Raw genomic sequence first — 7,638 nt, 5'->3', positions numbered from 1 at the left:
GCCAAGACGGCCGTGGAATAGCCCTGCAGATGACAACTAAATGTGTCGTTTCCCACCAGGTAGCTCTGTTATCAACTTGTGCGAATGCATGAACGAAATTAGAACAGGTTCTATTTTCCGTTCACGCGTTCATGCATTTGTACATTTTGGGGTGGTTACACGGTGAATTTTTCCGTTCATTCTCGCGTTCATACATTTAGACATTAACCCGTACGGGTTAATGCACCGTGTAACCAGGCCTTTAGACTCTAACTCATGGAATTAAAATCACAGTCGAAATAGGCCTCATGTGCATACTGATGAATTCTTGAGCCTCATGAACAATTGATCCGTAAAGTATTTATATGCTGAATTATTTCTGATAATATATTTTCTTCTATTTCAGCTGGTAATATTCCCATTTCATGATAAGACAAGTGGATTTAAAAATTAAATCAAGATGTGCCATCTTTTTACATTTTAAGCAAGCGTTGAAATAGTTGAATTCCATGCTCGCTATCATCCGGAAATTAATAAGGGTTCACTTTTACATTCCGGAATTCATGAAAATTTATCATTGTGGACATTAAAAAAATATAATATAAAAAAGACTCACGGAGCATTCATTGACGTCTCTACCGACTAAAAAACTCAAACTTAATGTGCCCCGAATCTTTTATATTTTATTCTAGCTTTTTAATTCATTTTTTACCTAAATATTCTTCTATTAAAAAGTCATTTCACAGGTGACAGCACGTTTGGTTGTTCAGGGATATCAGGGAGGCAGACTCGGCATTGATATAGCCCTTCAAAATCATGACTGATTTCATTTCAAGTTATTATCGATTTGTTTCCGTATGCTCTGTTCTGGTTATTATGATTAATTGGTAAAAACTGTTAATGATTTGAATTAAGAGTGAAAGTGAAATTTCCCAATATTCTGACAGTTAGGGGGATAACAAAAGCGTTTGTGGTTTTATTCAATCATTTGCTTTGATTAAAACAGCTAAAGTTTGGATTAAAATGGAAAATAATCAACATATGATAATCAGTTTTAGACAACAACTGGGTGTATTCCTAGTTACAATAACTTTAAATTAAGCTTTTCCTGGTGTAATCTCTTAGCATAGTAAGCAATAATGAATAATTTTTACTTAAATATTGCTAGAAAATTCTTTAAAGCTGAATTTAGTATCTTGACATTTCTGGCTAAAGCACTCCACCGAAAATCGGAAGATCCGAGTTCGAACCCGGGTCAAGGCGAATGATTTTTTCTCCGTGGATTTTTCGCACAATTTGTGAATTACGAGTGGCTCCGTAAAGTTATCAACGTGGCTACTCCCGGTATACTTCAAATGTTTAGTTAGTTTGTTTTATTGTTTTTTTCCTGTATTAATTCTTCCCCAGTACTTATATACTTAAGTTCAGCGCATGCGAAATTTAAACTGGAAAGAGAAGCATTTCCCGTTTTTATTTTATTGCTGTTATTAGTATACTATTCACTTTAACCTTGAATTTGATGTTTAATCAGAGGCATCACCTTATCTCGGCTAGAATATACGCACATTTAAATTCTTCTCTGGTGGCTTGGACCAATTTTGGATTTAACTTTCTTCAGTTAAATTTCCTGCAGAATTGTTCAAATTGCATTTTAGTGTCATTAATTTTAAATATTAAAAGAGCCATTGTTTTCACATATTGCAATTTCATATAAAAAAGGAATCATTACTTTCTGTCCAGTTTTTTCGTTATAAAATTAGATAGATTATGATTGTGAAGAATATAACACAAATAGCATATAATGGAATAAATTGAAATTTCATAGCTGGCTGGTATCAATCAGTACTCATTGAATTATGAAAGTAAAAGTGTTTTTATGACTCTAGTATGAGGAATTTGCTTCCGGTATCCCAAGTATCCTCTTTGTTATTATTTCTGGATTCATTTTCTTTTTGAAAGAGTAATAGATTTTATATAATTATTAGGCTATTAGCCGAAAAATCCACAGAGGAAAAATCATTCGCCTTGACCGGGATCCCGGTCAAGGCGAATGATTTTTCCTCTGTGGATTTTTCGCACTATTTGTGCATTGCGGGTGACTCCGTAAAAAGTTATCACCGTGGCTAGTCCCGGTATACTTTAATAGGCTATTAGCCGTTTTACATAAGAGGTAGGTATTTGAGATGGAGCATTTTTGTATGGTTATATTTGCACGTGCTAAATACCTTAAAGCTTCATACTTCTTCGTTTCCTTATCTTAGTGTTTGTATATTAATTTACTTCTAAATTAAATCACTGTATTACTTCGGTCTGGTGTCTCCGATTGTTTGTAATGTCATTCAAAATGAAATTTAATGATACTGCAATACGTAAAAAAAACGTGTGAGCCAATTTAATAATTCTTAAATTTCGCGTAGTACTTGGTATACCCTCTTAATTTAAGCGTTCCTTCTGTTTAGCGCCATATCTCCCGCTGAATATTAGCCATGCTCAAAGAGTAAAATATCAAATGCTGAGTTTCGGCCCGATATTGACTTAGCGATTTGAATAGACTAATTTTATCCTTTCTCTACTTCAATTGTGCCATCAAATTTGATGACTGATGTTAACCATTGACAGTTTCGGCTAACACTAGCAATGGCATTTACAGAAGTCAATAAAATATTTCGAATAAAGTTGATCATAAACAAATAATATATTTTGCATGCTGAAAAAGTTTTGTCTACATAAAAAGTAAAGAATTATAAAAATAATGATTTATAAGCAGGCATTAGTTATTGTTGTAAATCAATGAATCTGAGTTACTGTAATTGAGACAACTCCTTATTTATTAATTCCAACTGTGTATGAATATTAATTATGGCACACAAATCAGCCTCCTTGGCATAACTATCAGGTCAATCAACCGCAGACAAAAAAGTTGCCAATAGGCAAGTTACCTGAGATACCTAGCAACATAAATGAAAATAGATGTAGTACAACAGTTATATATCTAATTAGAGGATCTTAAAGGTCAGAAAAAGTTTAGTGTCACAATTTGGAAATAGTGAATCCAGAGGAAGAAAACAGTTTAAGTTCCAGCATATCAAAAATATCTGGAATATATATTTATGCTCTATTATTTCTGAAGTTAGTCTATTTAGTAAATGGCTCGAATAGATTTTAATGCTCCCTATAAACAGCAAAGGGATGACTTCAGAAAGAATCTCATCAAAAATGGTGTTATAATTAAAAATGCTTGTGCTGCATCCGGTAAGCAAAAATTTATTAATTTTGAAAGCACGATTTATTTAAAACACTCGTTATATTTCTTTTTTCCAAGTTATGCCCGAGTTTGCCTCCAACCTAAGATAAGAACTTAATGTTCACGTATTCTAATATTGTGCAATATTTTGTGGTGAATCATGATTTACTTTTTGTGATAAATACATATAACTGTAACCCAGGACATGTTCGCATTCTCAAAGGAGCCATGTTTGCATTCTCTCAGAGGGCCGTCGGTTTTATCAGAGGAGATATTTTCAAGAGATTTTTAAGTAATGAGTGTTCTTTTAGTGCGGCAGCTGGAATGGTATTAGTTCAATATGTTTGGTAGTTATTATCGTCTGGTAAAATCTTCTCCAGCAAGTTGTCTATATTTATTTTTTATGTTACGTAAGGATTTAGCCCTTTTAATGAAATGGATTTTCCAATCGAAGCGGTATCGTCAGGAAAAAAACCAGTTCATTACATAAAGTCTGTGATGCAGGAGAAATGTTGCCGTACAATTCGATGATCATGGAAACGTTGTTATTCCCCGGCATTGTATTTTTCATCGTGATTTTTATGTTTATTTTTTTATCATTAGGTCCAACTGTGTCATCATCATTAGTCAACAATCCTAAGATTGGTTTGACGCAGCTCTCCATTTCTCTCTCCTATCCGCTAATCTCTTCATAGCTAATTATTTATTCTCTTTTACATCCTTTATAACCTGTCCTATATAACTCATTCGGGGCCGTCCCTTGCCCTTTTTCCCTTCCACTTGTCCTTCAACGATTGTCTTCATCAGACCATCGTGCCTCAAAATGTGGCCAACTAAGTTGTCCCTTCTTCTGCTTAATGTTTTTAGGAGGCTCCTCTTTTCTCCTACTCTCCTTAGCACTTCCTGGTTACTCACACGGTCAATCCATTTTATCTTCATCATTCTTCGGTAGCACCACATTTCGAATGCTCCCACTCTTGACTTCTCTGCTGCTGTCAACGTCCAAGCCTCGCTTCCATAGAGAAACATACTCCATATGTAGCATCTAATGAATTGTTTCCTTACTTCTATGCTGGTGTTTTCAGCTGTAAGAAGATTATGAATGAATTTTGTTTTCTCACCCTAGGAAACATTGATGAGTAAAAGGAACATATAGGTTGAATATAATTTCAATTAAAATTGCATAATGGCGTAATTTTATAAACCATTTTACTAAAAATTAAAGTAATTTAATTAATTTTACTTTTATTTAAACTATTTCAGGAATCCACATTTATATGGTTGACTATGTGAATCAGCGAATTACGTTGGAAACTAAATTAAATCCAGAAACATTGGGGGACAAATATCAGTGGAATATAGGTATGTAAGGATTTATTTTAATAAAATTGCCGGAAAAATTGGTGCAAATGGCCGATTCACAGATACCTACGTTGTAATACATGCCGTTTGTTTGAAGCATTGTGTAAGATTGCTTACGGGTTAATTCGTTTGAAACTAATGCTATTAACCTGGGACGTGCTTAGCTGCCAGAGTTCGTGGGGAAGATAACTTTGTGAAGTTCCCTCTCGCACCTCACCAACAATTCAAATTTTATTACGAATTTCCATAAAAATTCAATATGTATTTTTCGCTTCTACAGCTCATTGGATGCACTTATTTCAATGAATAAACTATCGATTGCCTGTAAAAATTAATACAAGCATCACAGGGTACTTTAAATTCAATATTCACTTCAATATTATGATAAAAAAGGCATATTTGCGTGTTCTGTCATTCTAAGTTGTGTGCTTCACTCAAATCGCATATAGAAGCCCGGTAGATAATAAGGATTCTACCAAATACCCGGTAAATCAATCTCGTTCTTTGTTGACCTTGGTGTGGGAAGGGCAGTTGGTCTGAGGGTCCTTCCCCAAGGCATTGCCTTTATGGCTAAAATTGTAGCCTACAAAGGCCTTCAAGAGATGCTTATACAAAATATAATTATAACTCTATATAGCTAAAATCTTGAATGTGAAAAGCTTGGTACATTTTTTTTAGGTGTCAAAATATGTTTTTTGCACAATTTTGGGATGCCAACTGATTATCCCAAATAGCGTTTATGGAGTTGATTAAAGTTCTACGCAGGGAAAAATCCTTGCGTTTTCATGAGATGATCATGAATTATACATGCCTTTGAAGTTACTTCTGATTGGAGCAGCATAGTACCGTATAAGTTAGTCGACAAGGGATAAATAAAAATGTCCGAGGCCATCGACAAGACTCCAGATAATGAATTCGATGGTTTAGCAGCATGAACAGAGTAAATTTTATGAGATAGGCAGTTATAGTCCACCAGAATAAGTCCAACGGGATGTCCGTAAAGGTTATCCGAAGGGCATTAACTTTTTGCGATGGTTTCATAGCACATGTACAGAAAACAAAGTGTTAGGTGTCCCTTCGTAGGATACCAAAAACCGTATTATTTCCCCCCAACTTCCTCGTACCTGAGTCCATGATAGATGGAAAGTCCATGATAGATGGAAAGCAGATGGTCTACTGATAGCTCTACGTTAGGTGACTAGGTCTTCACAGCAGATAACACCTGAAAATTTAGCGCATATGACTTTAATTCGATGGTGAGTGCGCTCAATTTTTTTTTCTTATTATTTATCCGGATATGCCTAAACATACGAGTAAGCAGTCCAGAATCATTACCAAAATTGATATAGCATACTTATAGCGAATAACTTATGATGCGCTTCGAGAGTGAGTACTGTAGATTCGAATACTTTAGGACAGAAGAACACCGAATCACTGGTGAATTCCTATGATATTAATCCGATTTGAGTCAATATGGATTCGAAGTGTTAGCGTTGCCTTAAATTCCTTTTTGCTCGCGTCGACTTTATTGGTGTGTGCTTATTTTTGCACCCGTAAGCGTGACTGCGTACAAATTCACTTGTTTCATGCAGTGCTTTGTGCTACCATCTTGAAAATCTCAAAATATATAAAGTAGAACCTTGTTTGCGTTTTTATTTAGTTTGAAATTTTTTCCTCGATGCGTATTCAGATTAAATAATTATAAATTTGATACACATGCAAATTTTGACAAAGGTCTACTCCGGACACCATGTAAATTTCTAGATGATAACGTAAATCATAAGTGAGCAATTCGTAGAAAAAAATACGACTGGTAGAAAGGAAAGGTCCAAAACCAGGTGGGAAATTTTTGAAAAACAGGGTACTAAGTAGAAGGTTTTAAACTAATTTTAACACTTTTCATAATCGAAAAAAAACTTAATTTGTGAAAGAAATATTTAGTAAATTCATGATTTTTCTATATTTTGTTTTCTTTTACGAGGGAAAATAATTGTGATCATATATTTCGGGGGGTGGGGGGGAAGTCCGGACCCCCTTGTCTACGCCACTGCTACATAGACTCTCCTATGTGGCAAGGAAGTTAGATTAGAGACGAGCTGGAATCGGATGGAATAAATCACTTCCACATCATGTCACGCGCAAACGGACGAAACAGACGTGTCTGTACAGACCAAGCCATTATCGTGCCTCGTGACATCACTGCTATAGCAGCTTATTTACTTTCCCCTAACCTTGTGCGCTGGAGCTGGGAGGGGTGTCTGCTTCCATGGGAGGAAGCCAGCAGTTAATAGAGCTGAGGTCGGTTGAGCATCGCTGTATTCAAATCTGCCGTTTTTTTCTCCGCCGCAAGGTTTGAGCTTGAGAGGGAAATTCAATCACTACGTCTCGAAATCGAAATAGAGAAACTTGACTTATTTATAGTGATGCCACGGTCAATGGCGACTAGATACAACATCACGTTCACACCGCGGACACATGCAAAGAAGACGTATCACTCACGTTCAGCCAGGGGCGGATTTAGAGGGGGTAACAGGGGTCATGACCCGCCTCCAAATTTTATCAAAAAATTTTATTTTTATTGTATTAATGCCTTAGTATCCTCATAACTCTAAAATTGTTCAATTTCATCCGTTGTTAAGTATAACTTTGAAATTTTAGGCTCCAAAATGCGTAAAAAATGGGTAAGTAATTAAGAAAATATTTACACGGCAGAACGCCTCTGTCTTCCGGGGGGTATTTCATTCTCCCCGAACCTAGGTCATGACTCCCCCCCAAATTTGATGCTGAATACTCCCCTACGTTCAACCGATCTTTCTTTGTTTTTTGTTCGGGACGTATTGTTTATTTAAAACTCTAGCTATTCTCTTGAATTTTAAGCATATTTTCAGTAAGATTTTTCCATTATTCGCCCGTAGCAATGTGAAAGATTGAAACTTTACACTTGGAAAAACATTCAATGCTGAAATACAGGAAAATATTTAATGTGGTCTATCATGAACACCCTAAACATTTCAATACGATAACGAGCCCCAGATATGCATCACGAAATGAGA

The sequence above is a fragment of the Ischnura elegans genome, chromosome 9, assembly GCF_921293095.1.
Source record: "Ischnura elegans chromosome 9, ioIscEleg1.1, whole genome shotgun sequence".
NCBI lineage: Eukaryota > Metazoa > Arthropoda > Insecta > Odonata > Coenagrionidae > Ischnura > Ischnura elegans.
Note: the sequence above shows the minus strand (reverse complement) of the source record.